We start from the raw sequence: 20,227 nt of genomic DNA, 5'->3' as shown, positions 1-20,227 counted from the left end.
AATAATGTGAAATGGAACTCAGCATCTTCACACAGAAAATCTAATTTTTAGATTCAGATCACTGATATATACTGAGATGCCAGTATTAACTCATCTAAGCAAATGTCTATCTTATGTGGTAGTATTTTTATTGACCTTCCCTCTTTCTGTGAGGCATGTAAAGATTAAGTAACAAACCCAAGATTCTAATGGGAATAAGTAGTAGAGCTGGACCTGAACCCAGGAATCCTGAACCCAAAATCCATCTTCTTAACTACTCTAGGGATAAAGGGCCTCTCCCAAGGAAAGATCCACATCCATCTAGTGCCATGTATGAATCCCAGTGCTTGACAGAGCTCAACCCATAGTAGCTGATCAATTACTTATCCCAAATAAATTAATTAATGAGCTGAAGAAAACCAGAATTTTTACCCATAAAATTATTTTGCACTGACAACAATTAAGAAGTAGCAAATGCAAGAAAGTTCTCTCTGCCCTCCTCCTATGCTGCGTAAAGACAGGATATAAATTCTCCTTCTTTGAAGACAGACTCTTACCAGGTGACAGTGAAGGCATCCATAAACAAACCTTATTCAATTAGTTTCCTGCCATATATTCAGCTTCCCACAGTTTACCACCCTTGGAAACCTAAAACTACTTCCTTTTGTCCTGTCATTCCTTTACAAATTTATTGTTCTTTGTTGAAGATGCTACATAAGCAAGAGTTCTAAAGCATCGCCTTGAGTTACTCTGAGTTTCTCCCGTGTATAAATTAGACGTACATGGTAATGAGCTTCTGTTTGTTTTTCTTCTATTAATCTGCTTTTTGTTACAAGGGTCCCAACCAAGAACTCAGAAGACTAAAGGAGAAAGGATTTTCTTTTTCCTCCCTTACAGATGAATGGATGATTCGGTACAAATACTTTTATTACATTTTGCCAAAATAACTGGCCTATTGTCTTCAAAGTCTTCAAGATCCTGAAGAGTTCCGAAGAAAAACAAAGAGATATGACAACTAAATGCAATCAGGACTCTGGATTGGATCCTTTTGCTATAAAGGAAGCTAGTGGAGCAGTTGACAAACTGTGAAGGGGGACTCTGGATCAGGTGACTGGTGATGGGACTGATATCACACATGAATGACAAGCAGATTACTTCAAAGTGGAAACATGCCCAAAGAACTCCTATGTGGTCGACCTTCCCTTATCTGACTATCAGAACTTTGTGAGAGTCAGCTGTCACAGCCCCCGCCAGAGAGGTCTCCGATCAGGGAGGTCTTACCGTGAACACCAGCACATTCCAAAAATTGTGTAAACAAGCTTCAATCCCAACCTTACATCCTTTGAAGCCCGAAACACAACTACCTGCTCCCTTATTAAACTGATGTACAAATCCCTACCTTAAGCTATCTGGTTACCTCTTCTTTTTTTTTCTTAATAAAGATTTTATTTATTCATCTGTGAGAGAGAGAGAGAGACCACAAGAAGGGAGAACAGCAGGCGGAGAGAGAAGCAGGCTCCCTGCTGAGCAAGGAGCGCAACATGGGGTTAGATCCCAGGACCCTGGGATCACAAGCTGAACCAAAGGCAGACACTTAACTGACTGAGCCACCCAGGCATCCCCAGGTTACCTCTTCATCTGAAACCTTCCGCATGCATAAACAAACCTTTCTCCTGTTAGTCTACTGTCAGTTAATTCACAGCTTCCCCCACCTTCAAATGTAAAATGGTAGAAGGAAATCCCCCCCTAGCATAACTTATCACTGTCAATTTCCCGATTTTGTTGGTTATATTATAGTTACAAAGAAGTGTCCTTGTTTGTCTGTCTGGAGAAAAATTGGCTTCTGTGAACACTTTTACCATGACATCTACAGGAGTCTTTTTTTTCTTCTTTTTTTAAGTAGTGAGGTAAATAAAGTTTGTACTCTCTTACATGGGGGAATGGGCAAGTTATATGTAATGGAAGGATGGGTGATGTTGGCCACATATATCAAGACTATAGTCACGCCTATCAACAGAAGCCAGGGTTAGTGGAGCCCCGGGGAACTCCTCCAGGCTCAGACCCCCTGAAGGTCATGTGCTTCAGGCACCAGTGGTAAAACCAACTAAGAGAGGAGCAAAGGGTAGAGATATTTACTTACTTACTTACTTAATTTTTATTAAGAATTTAGTTTTAATTCCTGTATTGATCACATACAGTGTTGTATTAGTTTCAAGTGTACAATATAGTGATTCAACAATTCCATATACTACTCGGTGCTCACCATGATAGGTGTACTCTTAATCCCCATCATCACCTGTTTCATCCAACCCACCCACCACCACCACCTCCCCTCTGGTAACCATCAGTGCAAAGGATAGAACTTTGAGTGGGTTTTACTCTTATGCACATTTTGACTTCCTCATGTCCCACCACAGGCCATTACCATCACCTTGTGCACCCACACTAAAACCCACCTGGGCTCCCCAGAGTGAGACTGAGGCAATGCAGGACTTAATGAGTGGGCTCAGAGCATGGCACCCCAAAACATGTCAGCTTAACATATTGACCATTTTGAGTTAAAGACACTTGAAAAACAACAGGTGTAAGAAAGGCGCTCTGACTTCCCCTTCCCCCCCTGAAAACAGGAGATAAAATTCCCATATAAAACAGGCCTTCCCTGCACCTGAACTTTCTCATGACCAGAGAAAAGGAGTCAAGGCCAAGAAGAATTTGTACAAACAAACTTTGTCAAAGTTACCCTTATCTTCCTTTAGTCTCTTCCTACATTTTAGCTACTTTTTTGTAATTACTACTCTTTGTTCAATCTAGTATATAAAAATGCAGGCCTTCCCACTTTTGGGGTCTTCATTTTCCTATGAAGGCTCCCACGTACTTATAAAAATAAATTTGTTGCTTTTCTTTTATTATTCTGTCTTATGTCAACTTCATTCTCAGGTCCGGTCAGAGTTCCTAAGAGGGTAAAGGAAAAGTTTGCCTCCTGTGCAACACTAATAATGTCCATTGGGGGAGGAGAGGCAGGGTTCTGAAGACTACTGCCACCAAAATAGAATTTTGCCTTTTTTTTTCCTTTTCTCAACAGATTTGCTGTCACACACTTACTTGGGTTATTCTCAACATCAACTGACAAAGGAAAGTGTAGAACTGACCATATTTATAAACATAGTCTGTTTCCCATGACGAATGACTTACTTTGAGGAACAATGTAGACTCTGGGCTCCCCAGTTCCCCCCGACACAGAGATAAATGCTGCCAGTCTCAAGGATGTATTTTAATTCACTTTCCTATATTAATTTGATGCAAAGACATCATTAACTCCCCCACCATACCTTTGTTCTCCTGATGCTTCCTTTTATTGCCTGGGCATCTTGCTGACTATCACAGATTAGCGAGGGTGGCTCTTGGTTTTGATACACTTTAAAGGCCCAGTGGGGCTTCTAGGTTTTTCTTCACCTCTCTGTATCAGCCATAACTGCCTGAGTTTATGTTCTATTTGTTGAGTATCACTTTAGGCTTTATTTTCACTGTGTGGAGGATTTTATCACCCTGCCTTGACCCAGTTACTGTGCCCATTTAATTATATTGCCTAACTTTCTTATTTGGATGAATCTTTCAGAATCTTAGGAAGACAATTAGACTGGTTCCAAAGATTTTACTCTTCACACCTAAGAATTTTATTTAAAATGATCATGGTTGTTTAAAAAAAAAAATCCAGACATGGAAAAATTTTTGGAAGAAAATGCATCAAAATATGTTTTTTCTTTTTAATTGTCTATATGAAGTTGTATTTTATTCATAGTAGGAAATGTACTTACTTTGTTAAATGAAATGAACAGAGAACGTTATGTTTCTTTTTTAAAAATCTTATATATATCTTTATGGAGCACCCAGCTGGGCAGTCAGTTAAGCATCTGGCTGTTGGTTTCTGCTCAGGTCATGATCTCAGTGTCATGGGATAGAGCCTATGCTGGGCTCTGTGCTCAGTGGGAAGTCTGCTTAAGTTTCTCTCTCCCTCTGCCCCTCAAACCTATGTTCTCTCTCTAAATGAATATATAAATCTTTAAAAAAAAACAAAAACCTATGTTCTCTCTCTAAATGAGTATATAAATCTTTAAAAAAAAATTATACATATCTTTAGATCAAGGTGAAAACAGGTAGCCCTGGTTTACATAACACTTTTTCCTCTAAAACAGCTGTAGAAAATATTTCTCTAAAAATAAAGGGGGGGACACCTGGGTGGCTCAGTGGGTTGAACCTCTGTCTTTGGCACAGGTCATAGTCTCAGGGTCCTGGGATCAAGCCCCGCATTGGGCTCTGCTCAGTGAAGAGCCTGCTTCCCCCTTTCTCTCTGCCTGCCTCTCTGCCTACTTGTGATCTCTGTCAAATAAATAAATAAAATCTTTTTTTAAAAAGGGAAAGAAACATTTCTTTGATACAAATCTGATTCCCTATCAACTCTCAGTATAAGATTAATGATGTGATCCCACTGAAAAAAAATCCATTCACTAAACTGAGCTTTTAAAAAGTTGAATATTTTAAAATATTTTAAAATTTTAAAATAATAAAAAATACAAAAAAATTAAAAGATTGAATAAGGGGGTTCCTGCCTGGTTCAGTCAGTAGAGCATGCAACTCTTGATCTTGGAGTCATGAGTTTAAGCCTTACATTGGGCAGAGAGATTACTTAAAAGAAAAAAAAAGGTTTTTAAAAAGGTTATAGGAGTTTTGGAGCGGAGGGGGCTGGGGGGTTGGATGAACCTGGTGGTGGGTATTATAGAGGGCACATATGGCATGGAGCACTGGGTGTGGTGCATAAATAATGAATCTGGAACACTGAAAAGAAATAAAATAAAAAAAGAAGAAAACTTTCAGTAGTGATTATGTAGCACTTTTAAAACTTGTAGATGGACTCAAAACAATACTGTAGCTTCTGTTACTAAAGGACTCCTCTGCCTCTCCACCTATTCATTCAGCAAGGCACCCAATTCCTGAGCCCCCTGAGGTCTTAGGCAAACAGTCATGATGAAGACAAACTCATCCTTGCCATTCTGAAGCCAGCAAGCTGTGGGGAAGGGCAGCAATGAAACAGGCCATCAGGAGCAATTACACTGGGGGAGTCATGGAACCTGAGATCAGAGACAGGGGTAGCTAGGCATACTAGATGACCTCTTTAGACAAAGTCCTCTTGAGCTTACTTAGGATTTCCCAAACTTACATTATATATCTATTTTTAATTTAATTTTTTAATTTTTATTTTATTATTTTATTAAACTTTTATTTTATCATTTAATTTAAATTTTATTAAAATTTTTATTAATTCCAGTAAGTTAGCCTACAGTGTAATATTAGTTTCAGGTGTACAATATAGCGATTCAACACTTCCACACAACACCCCATGCTCATTACATCAAGTGCCCTCCTTAACCCATCACCTATTTAGCCCATTTCCCACCCACCTCCCCTCTGGTAACCTTCAGTTTGTTCTCTATAATTAAAAGACTGTTCTGGGTTTCTCTCTCTCTCGCTCGCTCTTTGGATTAGTGTTTTTGTACTCTTTGGGTAAATACCTAGTAATGCGATTGCTAGAGCATAAGATAGTTCTATTTTTAAATTTTTAAGGAACCTCCATACTGTTTTTCACATTGGCTATACCAGAGGTTATAATTTTTTTAGATGCAAAGTCCTGGGTAAGTCTTACTGGCCCATCCTTTGACTGGAAGAGCACAGCCCCCAGCTCTGGATGGAACCCTTCCATGATAGCCCTTACTGCAGAATATTGATGTGATCTGCTCCCCACCACCTCCACCCCAAGAATGGAGATAATAGGTCCAATTCACTTAGTTGTCTTGGTGTCTAGCTCAGGACCTGGCCCATTTAATATATTTAATAATTGATGAGTGAACTGTTTACTGATGAGCAATGGAACTGCACGTCCTTGCCTTGTATGAGAGTCCACGGGGCTCACTCTATGAATCTAAGGAATGATGAATTACTGAGAATTATTACTCGTCTCTGGTAAAGAGTAGAAGTTAGAGAGCTTAAAGCTATTATTTGTTAAGTGCAAGAGCGTAAAATAGCTCACATTATGTAACACTATGAGTGTGTCTCCTGATCTTATCCAGATGCGGCTATAAAAACGGTGGCTTGAGATGGCCCAGACACAGAGACAGCCTCACCAGGCCAAGGGCTGCCATGTATCCACACTAATCTGCCAGTGAGCATCCCAACATTTCTGGTCCAATTTTCTTTCTCCCCAGCTGTACCCCAGCCTCTGCGGACAAGGCACCCTGACCACATTTCTTCCTGGACATAGTGCGAAGGGGGAGACAAAAAGGAGGCAAAGAGTTTGTAGGGGAGGAAAAAACCTTCCCTGTACTCTCCTAGTTTCTCCAGCTGGGGCCTTGTAAATTAGAGTAACAAAAGACAGTGGATTACAAAGGATTAACAAGAGGATAAGAAATGAACAAACCAGAAGTTTATTAATATGTGCTTCATGTACACACATGGGAGCATTCAGAGATGAGTGACTCACAGGAGTGGTATAGTATCTTGGGCTTAAATAGCATTTTAACAAAGAACAGTATATTTTTAGAGAAGTAGCAAGACAAAGGAAAAGGACTTTGAGTTGTTAGGAGTGTCAAATTGTGGAAAGGCAAATATATGAGGAACTAATGATAAATGAGGGCTAGTATTTACAGGTCTATGACAATCGATTCCTCTAGTACCATCTCTGGGCTGATACACGTCTAGACTTGTCTCTAGTGATTAACTTCTGCCCTTCCTGGAAGAGAGGAGGGGACACCTTTACAAATTAACAACCTGCTTTGCAGAGAACTTTTGTTGTATTTGTTTCTTCTCAACTACCTACAGCTCAAAATAACCCTAATGCTAAAGTGGTATATTTTGGGGTGGCATATTCGGCTGCCTTTCCAGTTCCAAGAGGTTCAGTCAATCTACATCCTGAAGAGAACTCTGAGCTGGGAGCCAACACACAGAGGCTGATGGGAAAGTGTTTTGAGGGGATATGCTTGCCGAGAAGAGGCTTCCGAGCGTGTGGATTACAACAGAACTTGTAGAGGAAAGAAAAAGGGGACATGAGAAAGCAAACTAAGGATTATGACCTGGATCTTCTTTAAAGTCCTTGAAGAGACCAGGATAAAGCAAAGCATTCCTTGTTTGTCTATCTGTCTGTCTTAGTTCGGGCTGCTCTAACAAAATACCCCAGACTGGGTGGCTTACAAAAAGCAAGAATTTATTGTTCATGGTTCTGGAGGTTGGACGTCCAAGACCAGGGGGCCAGCATGGTTGGGTGAGGGCCCTCTTCGGACTGCAGACTTCTTGTTGTGTCCTCATGTGGCAGGAGGGGCTAGGGAGCTCTGTGGGGTCTCACTCAGAAGAGCAGCCATCCATTTCTGAGGGTTCCACCTTCAAGAACTAAGCACCTCCCAAAGGCCCCACCTCCTAATACCGTTGCCTCTGGGTGTTAGGATTCCAACATATGAATTTGGGGGAAGAGGTGGCGGCAGGGACACAGATGTTCAGGCCAGAGCACCATGTGTCTCTCTACTTTGCCTTTTGGAACTGTACTTATTGAAACATGATGCCATGCCAGGACTGAATGATGAGGCCACAGCATTCCTAGATACCTCTACTTGGTCTTGATGAGAACTGATGGGCATCTCCCCATGTCCACACTGAACTCCTGATCCTTTTTCCACAATCTACCCTACCCACAATTCACTCCTTAGCTGATGGCAATTCCATCCTTCCAGATACTCGGGCCAAACACTTGGTGTCCTCCATGACTCCTTTCCTCTCATCAAGATCTCCTCCAGGCTTGACTTTGCAAGTACATCCAGAATCTGATCACTTACCACCATGGTTCCTCCCAATTTGAGCATCCGTTATCTTAAATTACAGCAAGGGCCTCCCAACTTGTCATCTAGATTTTACCCTTGCCTTCCTACAATCTGTTCTCGCCAGAGCAACCAGAATGATCTTTATCTACCTTCTCATAAGGTACAAAAGAATTCAGCTCATTTATTTCCTATGCTTAAAATGCTACAATGGTTTTCTTCTTCCTTAAGATAAAAGCCAAAGTCCTTTTAAAGTCTTAGAAGGAAGTGTTCAGCCCCCTCCACCCTTTACCTGTTATTCTTTCTTTGGATAACTCCTCTTCAGCCATAATGGCCTCCTCACTCCTGTGCACAGTCATGGGGCACACACCAGCTGAGGAGTTTAGGGACCCTAACTGCTCCCTCCGCTGAAACTCAATCCATAGCCACAAGGCTACCTTCCTCCCCTCATTCAAGTCTTTGCTCAGATGTTATCTTTTTTTTTTTTTTAAGGATTTTAGTTATTTATTAGCGAGAGAGAGCTCAAGTGGGGGGAGCAGCAGGCAGAGGGAGAGGGAGAAGCAGGCTTCCCACTGAGCAGGGAGCCCAATGCAGGGCTCAATCCCATGACCCTAAGAACATGACCTGAGTCAAAATCAAGAGTCAGATCCTTAACCAAGGGAGCCACCCAAGTGTCCCTCAGATGTTACCTTCTTAATGAGACCTACTCCTTTCCAAAATTGCACCTGTCTTGAGCCCCACATTCCTGATCCTTTTGTCCTGCTTTATTGTTTTTAGCATATAACACCTTATCTATGCTGCTAAGTGTTCAGCCTGACCAGATTATAAACTCCATGAGTCCAGGAGGATGGGTGTCTTTATTTTTATCCCTACTTTATCCCTATTACCTGGAAAAGTGACTAGCGCAGAGCAGATATTCAGTAAGTGTTTGCTGGATGACTGAATGGAGTCAGTTTACACCAACAAACAATCAAGAGTGGCTCTAAACAAGGCGGCATACCAGTGCCAGGCACAGCCCTCCCAAGCTGGAAGTGAGGAGCAAGAAATGTGCCTAGTGACAGGTACAGGCTGGGGAGAGAGGTCAACCTCCAGGACACCCAGCCATCTGGCACACAGATTTTCATCCTTGTTATCAATCTGCTTTGCAGCAAGACAAAGGCAAGGAGACTAACGTCAACACAAGGTGAAGACAGGGTCTATGTTTCATTTTGTCCAATGGCCAGACAGTAAGCAGGCCCAAGCTCCAGGCCAGATGAGAGCAGCTGGATGGTTTCAACTAAAATCTTGAGTATATTCAGTACACTCATACACGGATACACTTTATAAATTCCTTTTGGAAGGTGCCAGTGCCGGACCAATTGGTCTCGAATGTGACATCTGGTGGCCCTTAGCAAGGTGAAAAGAAAGGACAGCCAGAAGGAGACTTGCAGGTCTCTTCATCTTTCCCAGGAGCCATGTTTTCCCACTTGCCCTCAAGATAAGCACAGTGTTTGCCCCCTTCACCGAGTACCAAACAGAAGCAAATGTATCTAGTACTGCACTCACAGGGCTTCACCAGCGAGCTGAAAGCCAGCACCGCAAATCAGCTCCGTGAGAACTGTGAAAAAGACGTATTCATCACCCCTGGGGCTGGGAAGGGGAAGGTGACGCTATAGACATAAAGAAGAAAATTGCTATATTTCAAGATGTCAAGTGACTATGAGCTAAAGTGTGTGCCCCCAAAATTCAGATGTTGAAGTCCTAACCCACACTACCTCGGAATGTGTCCTTATTTAGAGGTAAGGTCTTTACAGACAGTCAAGTTAAAATCATCATTAGGGTGGGTTCATTCATATGAACATATGGGAACCTTCTCCCAGACACGCATGGAGGAAGGACGATGGGAAGAGGCCTAGAGAGAAGATGGCTGCCCACAAAACAAGGAGAGAGGGCTGGAAGAGATTCTTCCCTTGTCACGTTCAGAGGGACCCGGCCCTGCTGACACACGGATGTCAGCCTCCAGAACTGTGGGACAGTACACGTCTCTCGTTGAAGCCACATGGCTGTGGTTCCTTGTTACCGCAGCGCTAGCAAACTAATACCACCAGAAATATATACACTTTACTGTGTAATGAACAGATAATCCTGCCTCTTTTTACTTTGCAGACGTTTCAGAACCTGTTATGACCTAATTATTCGTTACGTCACGCTGCGCAATGGACACCATGGTATCACCAATATCTCCCCCAGGGTTTGCACGTTACAAAAGAGTGTGAAGGATGGTTTGTTACCTTTGGCTGCCTTCACCAACCCTCCATTTCCCTTCTTTCCAGAGTCTTCCCTGGAAACTGGAAACACTTACCTTTCTTTGCCCAAATGCCCATGCTTCCAAACCTACCACCCATCCTCCCCAAGGCAAACGTTCTGTCTCCTTTCAAGAATATGCTTCGCTAGTGATTCTTTTTGGCGAAACCAGACTACTCTTTTTCTCCATTCTCTCTGAACCATCAATTCATGCCTTTCGGGGTGGGCCTTCCACAGCCCATTCCATGGCAGATTTATTGCCCATTCCATCTTCCTTTTGCACGATTTAATCTGCTGTATTTTAATTGGGTAATAAAACTCTGTGTGCCACCCAGCAAAATTCCAGAGCAAGCAATCACCAGGGACATTCTCTCAGCAGCCAATTTCTAATTATTTATTCAGGCCCACAGCCTAATTCCACCCCTGAGTGCAGTGGTTCTGAGCTGCTGCACTCCCTGTTTGTGGAGGGGGAGGGGGCCTGGGTGGCAACTCGGGATTCCCTGAGTGCACATCCCTAAACAATAGACGGTCTCTGCATCCCAATGGCCTTCCTACCTGACAGGTCTCTCCTCTGCTGTCACAGCAAAGGGGAAGATTGGCCTCGGACCTAGCTTTGGCACCCTACCCTCATCCCTACTCCTACCCCTACCCCCACATTGCTCGGGAAAGAGATTGCCAGCATGGATAAGGAAGTGTCCCTGATACTCAAGGAAAAACAGGGACTAATCAATTCATGGTGTCATGGTTCAGGACAACTGGAGAGACATCTGGAAACAAACTGACACAGAATTAACTCCCTGTCACTAAAAACACTGAAGAGCAGCACAATATGCCACCCTAAACTGTAGGAGTTCAGGACATTTCAACCCATATATGCTGTTTTGTTATATGACTTTGCTATTTAATTACTTTGAGCTGTAGACACTTGAAAAAAAGCAGATGCAGGGAGAGGCTTTCTCTGAACTCTCCTTATCTGTCTAAAGACAGATCCTCCAAAAGGAACTCAATTGTCCTACACCCCCTCCCAGGAGTTTCCTTAACCTGGAAGACTAACTCTTGTTACAAGAGAGGAGAATAGACATCAACACTGCACCCAAACTTTGTCACAAACTGTCATACCTCCCATCTGTTCTCCTGAGGGCCCATTCATCTTTCCTGAGAATCGCTTACTATCCTCTGAGAGGCCTACATTCCCCATACCCTTTCCCTATTAAGATGATATTTAATTCTGAATTCTAAGACACTTCCAGGGGTCACTCCTTTTTCCCTGAGTGCTTGCCATGTATATATAACATATACATGTTAATAAACTTCTGCTTGTTTTTCTCTTGTTAATCTGTTTTTTATTACAGAAGTCTCAGCCAAGAATTCAGAAGAGTAGGAAAAAAATTATTTTCCTTCTGTGTAATAGCAATATAAATATGAATTTCTAAGAATTTTAGGATAGAATATTGAGGAATTTTTCATAACTTTGAATAGAGTTGGTCTATTTGTCCAAAATCCAAAAATCTTAAAAGAAAAGACTGATATATTGGCTATATAAAAATTAAAATTTGTTAAAAGCATGCATTCTTCTCTAAGAAAAAAAAAAAAAAAAAAACCAAAAAGCCAGAAGATAAAAAGATAAATGACAAAGGGGAAGATTGGGAAAAATACTCACAACTTGCATCACCCTAATACACCCTAATATTATATAGTAGATGCCCCCAACAGAGTAGTAAGAAATATCCACAATCCAACAGAAAAAGCTGCAAATGTCTTAGCAGAGAGTTTGTTGAAGGAAAATAAAGAATGGCTCTTAAGTTTTTTTTTTTTATAATGTTCATTCTATTCTAAAGGAAATGAAAACTAAAACTACAATGAAATTTTTCACCATTTTATCCATTTTTCACCAACCAGACTAGTAAAAACTTGATATCATATGTCGTTGGTGGGATAATAAAGTGGTTTGATTTCTATGATGAGAAATTTGTCGGTATCTATCCAAATTAAATATATATATACATTAAATACACACACACACACACACACCCTTTGACCCTGGGAACTTATCTTCCAGATACACTCACACATGGGAAATAACAGCTTGTACAAGAGTTTTGTATGAGGCATTGTCTGTAATAGCCAAAGCTTGAAAGCCACATAAATGTTTATCAAAAGAAATCTGATTAATCAACTGTGGTAAATCTATACAATGGAATATTCTTCAGCTGTAAAAAAGAATGAAGTCCTTAATGAATCAAGATGGAAAAATCAGGGGCGCCTGGGTGGCTCAGTGGATTAAGCCGCTGCCTCCGGCTCAGGTCATGATCTCAGGGTCCTGGGATCGAGCCCTGCATAGGGCTCTCTGCTCCGCAGGGAGCCTGCTTCCTCCTCTCTCTCTGCCTGCCTCTCTGCCTACTTGTGATCTCTCTCTCTGTCAAATAAATAAATAAAATCTTTAAAAAAAAATCATGCAAAAAACTACAAATGCATAAACCATGCCTGTGTGTAAAGCAGGCTGTCATGTATGTTTAAAAAGGTTGCACAGAATAAAATATATTTATAGGACTTACTTACGCACAGAAAATACCTGGAAGGAGGGGGCATTTGGGTGGCTCAGTCTGTTAAGCATCTGACTCTTGATTTTGGCTCAGGTCATGATCTCAGTGTTTGGAGATGGAGCCCCAAGTTGGACTCAGCACTGGGCATGGAGCCTGCTTAAGATTCTCCCCCTCTCCCCCTCCTCCTCCTCCCTCTCACTAAGAAAAGATAGATAGATAGATAGATAGACAGACAGACAGACAGATAGATAGATATAGATAGATAAATAGATACCTAGAAGGATAAACAAGAAAGAAATAATAGCAGTTATTTGTTGAGGAGGATGGGAACTGAATAAAGAAGGATAAGGTAGCAGAGAGTCTTTTTTCTAGCTTTTCGTAGTTTTTGATGTTTGAAACATGTGAATCTGTTACCTATTCAAAAAGCCAAATTAAAACTGAAATCTGCTGAGGTGAGGGTAGGAGAGAGAGAGGATGTGGATTATACCCATAGTGTGGTTTCCTGGCAACCAAACGGCACCAAATCCTCCCTCCCCTCTGTCTAGAGCCTTCTATGGTGATGCCAGCACTAGGAGGTGGGGGAGGGGAGAGAAGGGGAGGCAGGGTTGCCTGACCTCACATCCATGCGTTATGGTTTTGGCACGGTTGTCAAATGAAACTATACATACACCAGGGTGTTTATACGTGTGAAAGCATTCCTCCACTAAATGCAAAGATTTTACAATCCTGTTTTGTCATTTCCTCATATTTAAAGATATGCCAACAGCCAAAAAGAAAATCACCCAGCCTCTTTTCACCCCTGAAAAAGCCTGCTCATTGAGCTTTTGTCATATCTCCATTCTTTTTTTTCTTCTTAAAACATCCCCCGGAGTGTTCACTCTACCCAAATTTCATTTGAACACAAATAGGAGGCCAGGGCGCTCGTGGACGACTCTTCTGGGTACTGTCCCTTCTCCGGGAGGTCCCAGTCTTAGGGAGGTAACAGAGGCCAGATGCTGCTAGTCCAAGGTACACATGTCCCTCTTAGTGATGTGGCCTCAACAAATATTTAATGAGGGACTGCAAGGAAGGTACCTTACTCCAATGAGAATCTTACCCACAGGGTTTCTCTGTCGCAGACCCTCCACTTGGGTTCCAATCTTGGTCATTCTTGAAAAGAAAGGGACGGGACAGGAATTTGTTGGAAGGAAAAGGAACTGGGTGTCTTAAAAAAAAAAAAAACAAAACAAAAAACGAAACATAGCATGAAGAATGAATAGCCAAGTCAGAATTCCCCTAAGATACTCACTTGTACTGACAATATATTCTATTCTTATTTACTTAAAGTGTCATGCGGTACAAAGATTATCTAAAAATTGATGGGATGGGGGCACCTGCGTGGCTCAGTCTGTTGAGCGTCAGATTCTTGACTTCGGCTCAGGTCACGATCTCAGGGCCATGAGATCGAGCCCCAATTCCGCTCATGCTCAGCACAGAGTCTCCTTGTTCCTCTCCCTCCCCCTCTGCTCCTCCCCCAACTTTCTTTAAAATAAATCTTTTAAGTCCTTTAAAAAAAAAGAAAAAGAAAAAAACTGATAGGAAATATATAGTGTTCCGGAGATGGGGTAAACATAAGATTCTATAAAATGAAGAATTGTCAGAGAAAGCCTAGTTGCTTTCTTTGGGTAGAGCCACTGGTCATAGATCTGTGGAAGCCTGGGATAAAACTTCTGCTTTAAAGCTACTTTCTTTTTTTTTTTAATATTTTATTTATTTATTTGACAGAGAGAGAGAGATCACAAGTAGGCAGAGAGGCAGGCTCCCCACTGAGCAGAGAGTCCGATGTGGGGCTCGATCCCAGGACCCTGAGATCATGAACTGAGCTGAAGGCAGAAGCTTAACCCACTGAGCCACCCAGGTGCCCCAAGCATGATTTGAGTAGAAGGACTCATATTTAGGTACAGATTGATTTGGGGAAGGGGAGCCAACCCAAAGAACAGTCTATCACGTCCTACGAAAAGGGGGCCAGAAAGAGCTACTCCACCCATGTCACTAAATACTTGGTAGAAGAGGTCCTCTATATAAATATACCCCATGGCCCCTAGCTCACCTGCCCCAGCTGATTCTCCCCACCTGATGTCCCAGTTCAGCACACCTCTCCAGGATCTAGTGGCGCTAGGTTGCTGATGGCCAAGCTTCCAGAGGCCATCACAACAAAATTACAATCGTTTTGCACCTAAAATCTAGGGCCTTGATTGTGGGGAGGAAAAGAGGTTCCAGGGAGAGGTACAGAATGCTAAAAGATGCCCCATGGGGCTCATTCCTGTGTGAGCAGCCCAAGTCGCCAGGCCTTGATCAAAGCAGATTATTAGGAAAATGGGAGGCACTTACTGTACGTCCCTGACTGTCCTCCTGGGTCTCTGGGGTGGAAGACGAGCTTCCACAGGAGTTAAGTTTCCCTAATGGGGAAGAGAGTTGTAAGTGTCACACCAGGAGACGAAAACACTGAACAGAAATTCAAAACTGACTTCCAAAGGCCATGTTGAAAAGAAGTCAAGAAAGCATAGGTCAGGGCCAGGAACTAGTAAGACCTTGGAAATTTTAACAATTTCCTCACTTTTGCTTCTTCTCTTCTCTTTCTGTTATCCTTCCCATTAGCACAACTTTTAAAACCTTTAAAGCAAGAACTGTCTGTGGGTTTGCTGGGAGAGCAAAAGTTGATCAGTGGGTGACGCAGCCGGAGAGAGGAAGGAAATCTGAAGGAGCAGGGTGAGTGGAGAAGTTTGGGAGAGGGCAGGTGGCTCTCCTAGAAGGACAAGGGGGCAGCAGCTTGGGCTGTTAGAGTTCCCAGAAACTTAGTAATAAAGGACTTGTTTCTTGAAAGCTTTAATTTTTGTGTCATTGTATATTTTTTATTTGTTTGTAACCTATTTGTTACATAAAATATTTAAGTAACTAATAGGATATAAGAAAATAGGATATAAGAAATATATAAAAATATTTAAGTAACTAATAGGATATAAGAAAATAAGGATATAATAGGATATAAATAAAATATAAAGTGAGGAGCAAGAAAAAGTACATTTTTAAAAGAGGTCATGACTCCAAGAAAATCAGAACATGTCCACATGAGGTCCTACTCCGTTATTTAAGGGCAGGCTCAGATCCATCTCTGAGTTTCCAGGCTCCTGCAGAGGAAAGGGAAATCAAGTGGATTACCTGATTCTCCTTGTCCATGAGAAGAGAAGCAAAAAAGCAGTTGTTGAGGTCAAGTTCTTGCGGGTTTTTTTTCCTATGGGGTTTCATGGAGTAGGGCAAGAGTGATAAGATGTCACCATCTCTACATCATCATCTAGAGGAAAACTCAGAGTGTACCTTACACATACTAAGAGAAACGACTCAAAAGCAAAACCCACAGATAGTATTTTAGCAGGAAACCCTCTCCTCCTCTAGCCAGAAAGCAGCAGAGCCGGATTTGGAACTTGCGTCATAGGATGTCAACTCCTGTTCTGCTTTTCACCTCCTTTCACCTACCAATTTCCTACTCCTCTTTCAGTCTCAATTTAAACCTCACTTGTTTTGTTTTGTTTTGTTTTTTCAACTATTTTCATCAACATATGATTTATTATTTGCCCCAGGGGTACAGGTCTGTGAATCATCAGGTTTACACACTTCACAGCACTCACCATAGCACATACCTTCCCCAATGTCCATAACCCAGCCACCCTATCCCGACCTTCCCTCCCCCAGGAACCCTCAATTTGTTTTGTGAGATTAAGAATCTCTTATGGTCTGTCTCCCTCCCGATCCCATCTTTAAACCTCACTTCTTGAAAAAGACTTTCTCAGGGCCCCTGGGTGGCTCAGTCGGTTGGGCGACTGCCTTCAGCTCAGGTCATGGTCTCCAGGTACTGGAATCAAGCCCCACATTGGGCTCCCTGCTCGGTGGGTGAGCCTGCTTCTCCCTGTCCCTCTGCCTACTGCTCTGCCTACTTGTGGTCTCTCTCCAGCTCTCTGATAAATAAATAAAATCTTTAAAAAATAAAAAAAAAAAGAAGAAGAAAGAAAGAAAGAAAAGAAAAAAACTTTCTCTGACCCTGGGCTGGCCTAGGCTCCTGGATTTTCCTTATCTTTCACACATCACATTATTCCTTGTTTTCACTTTTTTTGGTGTCTATCCTTACCAAGAGACTAAAAGTTCATGGGAGCAGGGACCATATGATCATCTCGTAGATGCTGAGCAAACATTTGACAAAATGCAACACCCATTCATGATAAAAATCTCTCAGCAAACTAGGACTAGAAGTAAACTTTCTCAACCTGACAAAGGGCAACTAAAAAAAAACCTACAGCTAACATCATACTTAATGGTGAACGAATAAATATGTTTTACTACAAAGATCAGGAATAAGGCAAGAATGTCCATTCTCATCACTTATATTCAACATTGTATTGGAGGTCCTAGCCAGTGGAATACAAGAAAAAAAGAAATCAAAGTTATCTAGATTGGAAAGGAAAAAATAACACTGCCTTTATTTGCATATGATGTGATATCTATGCAGAAAATCTTAAGAGACTGATTTTCCCATACCGATTAGTAAATAGAGCAAAAATGGAAGATACAAGATTAATACATAAAAATTAACTGTATTTCTACATAATAGTAATAAACAATTGAAAATTAAAAGGCAATAAACTAAAAAAGCTTCAGTAATAATGTGTAAAGCCTATGGATACACTTAACAAAAATATGCAGGATATGTAAACTGAAACTTCAAAAGATTTCTGTGAGAGGGAGCCTGCTTCCCTTCCTCTCTTTCTACCTGCTTCTCTGCCTACTTGTGATCTCTGTCTGTCAAATAAATAATAAAATCTTTAAAAAAAAAAAAGATTTCTGTGAGAAATTAAGGATGACCTAAATAAACAGACCTAAATAAATGGAATCCATTCCATGTCATGGATTAGAAGGCTCAATATTGTTGAGATTTTAATTCTCCCCAAATCAATCTATAGATCCAAAGTAATCCCAAGTAAAATTCCAGAGATTTTTTTGGTAGAAAAGCTAATTTGAAAACTCATATGGAAATACAAAAAAAAAAAAAAAAAAAAAAAAGGCAAGAATAACCAAACAGTTTCAAAAAAAGAACAGAGCTGGAAAACATACCTTGATTTCAAGAGTTACTGGAAAGTTATAGTAATCAAGATGGTGTGATATTGCACAAGGATAAATGCATAGAGCAAGAGTCAGCAAACTTTTTCTGCAAAGGGCCAGATTGTAAATATTTTGGGCTTTCTAATCTGTTTGAATTCTGCCTTTATAGCATGAAAACAGTAATAGATAATACTTAAAGGAATAAATGGGCTCTACTGAGTTCCAGCAAAACTTTATTTACAAAACAGATAGTGAACCAGATTTGGACCTCAAGCCATTGTGTGTCAACCCCTGAAATAGACCAATGGAACAGAAGAAGCCAGTACAGAAACAGCCCAACAGGTATAAGGCCTCTCAACTTTCACAAAGGTGCCAATATATTTAAATGGAGAAAAGATAACCTTGTCAATGAATGGTATTAGAACAGTTGGACAATCGTATGAGGAAAAAATGAACATTCAAATCACAAATAAAACAGCAAAACAAAACCTCAGAATGAATCATGGACCAAAATGCAAGAGCTACAACTATAAAATTTCTAGAAGAAAAAGAGGAAAATACAGGATAAAATCTTTGTATCTTTGGGTTAGGCAAAAATTTTTTAGATATGAAACAAAAGCTCTGGTCATAAAAAAAGGAAAAGGGACTTTATCAAAAGTAATCTCTACACCCAACTTAAAAAGAATACATTGCTGACCATGCAGTAAGTTGTGACTGACAGATTCAAACTTGTTCCTGGCCATCATGGCAGCCTGCGAGGCCAAAAGATTTTTCTGTATTTCAGTTTCTGAATTTGCAAAAGGAAAGCTGAATGAACATATCTGAGTGGGATCTTTACACAGACCCTCATACAAACAATGTAAAATAGAAGAGAATTCACCTCTGCAAAGTGTAAGAGACGGACCTGACTTGCCTCAAGAGAAATGGGTTCATGTAAAGACCGACATGGCCAGGAACTGGAACTGGAAATCCCCGAAAACACAGAACTTCTGAGAACAAGACCTTCCCAATATCTCTGCTTCTGTCTGCAGTGATCTGACCTCTTCCTTTTTATAGGCTGGCCCCTCACTCTGTTAAGCTATTTCACATGCCTTTGTATGCTTGGCCTGGGCCCTACCTTAAAGCATCACCTCTCCCTCGGCTGCTACTTTGTAAGGGTTTTCAGTATTTCTTGTTTCACATGCTCTATTCCTATTGGCTCCACGCATCTTGACATGCCAGTTCATAGGTTGCTGGTCAGCCTATGGATTTGCTCGTACCCTGGTCCAATCAGCTGTGATGAGGGTTCAGAAAAAAGGATCACATGATAACAAAGTTCTTTACTATCCAGGCAGAATCCATCAAACATTTCAATTCCAAGAGTATAGGTAAGTGAAAAAGACTGTCCACAGCTGCCATTACTTCTCCTTGTCATGTAATGACGTTAATGTCACAATGGAGCATTCTAGGGCAAATGGAAATCCTCATGTCATCAACAGAGCATGTTCTGAGTTCTTAAAACTATATTACATTCAATTTTTGCATAATGTGACTGTAATGGTTAATTTTATGTGTCAGTTTGGCCAGGCCATGGGGGACCCAGATATTTGCTTAAACATTATTCTGCGTGTTTCTATGAAAGAACTTTCAGATGAGATTAGCATTTGAATCCAGGAACTGAGTAAAGCAGATGGCCCTCCCCAATGTGGGTGGGCCTCCTCCATTTCACTGAGGCAGAGTAAGAAAGAATTCACATTTTCTGCCTGTCTTTTGCATTGGGATATTGGCCTCCTTCTGCCTTCAGACTCTAGACTCAGACACAGGCAGGAACGAAACCATTGACTGTCTGGGTTTCCAGCTTGTAGACCTTGGCACTTCTCAGCCCCGTAATTGTGTGAACTAATTCCTTATAACACATACTGTTAAAGGACAAAAATATCAACTGAGTAAATCTGAAAATCTAATTAGATGTATTAAGTGATTCACAAATTGGGTAGCATCCCATCTAGCAAGTAATGGGGAGCTTCCAAGGAATTGTACAAAAAGGAAGGTTTTTGTAAGAAGACTGGGGCAGGAAGTTACTAGCAAAAGAAAAGAAAGAATTGTTCCAGGCAAGGTCACCTTCCCTCAGGTGTAAGGGCAAGGGGACTTATTAGGTGTATTACCTCACCTTCCTTTGGGAGATGTTTGGAACCCATGTGACAGATTATCTGAGGTACTAATCAGAAAATTCTTGACTGACCAGTTAAGACTTACATTTCTGGGGAAGGTTGCAATGCGGTTAGGTTAGGTATTAAGCCCCAGTTTGGTGACTTGGCCTAAGTGACGCCATTTTGGGCTTGTGGTTTTTAACAATACACACCCACATACCCATGCCCATACACACACATTCTATGGGTTTCTGTTTCTCTGGAGAACCCTAAGTAAAACAAGGACTCAAGTGTACAAAAATCAAAC

The 20,227-nt window shown here is 41.2% G+C and overlaps 1 pseudogene; it reads left to right on the top strand.

Moving 5' to 3' along the window:
- The first annotated feature begins 8,778 nt into the window (after positions 1–8,778).
- LOC123942106 overlaps positions 8,779–20,227 on the top strand; it is a 66,459-nt pseudogene continuing 55,010 nt past the window's right edge.

The sequence above is a fragment of the Meles meles genome, chromosome 5, assembly GCF_922984935.1.
Source record: "Meles meles chromosome 5, mMelMel3.1 paternal haplotype, whole genome shotgun sequence".
Lineage (NCBI taxonomy): Eukaryota > Metazoa > Chordata > Mammalia > Carnivora > Mustelidae > Meles > Meles meles.
The sequence above is the reverse complement of the archived record's forward strand: the minus strand, read 5'-3'. Positions and strand labels throughout refer to the sequence as shown.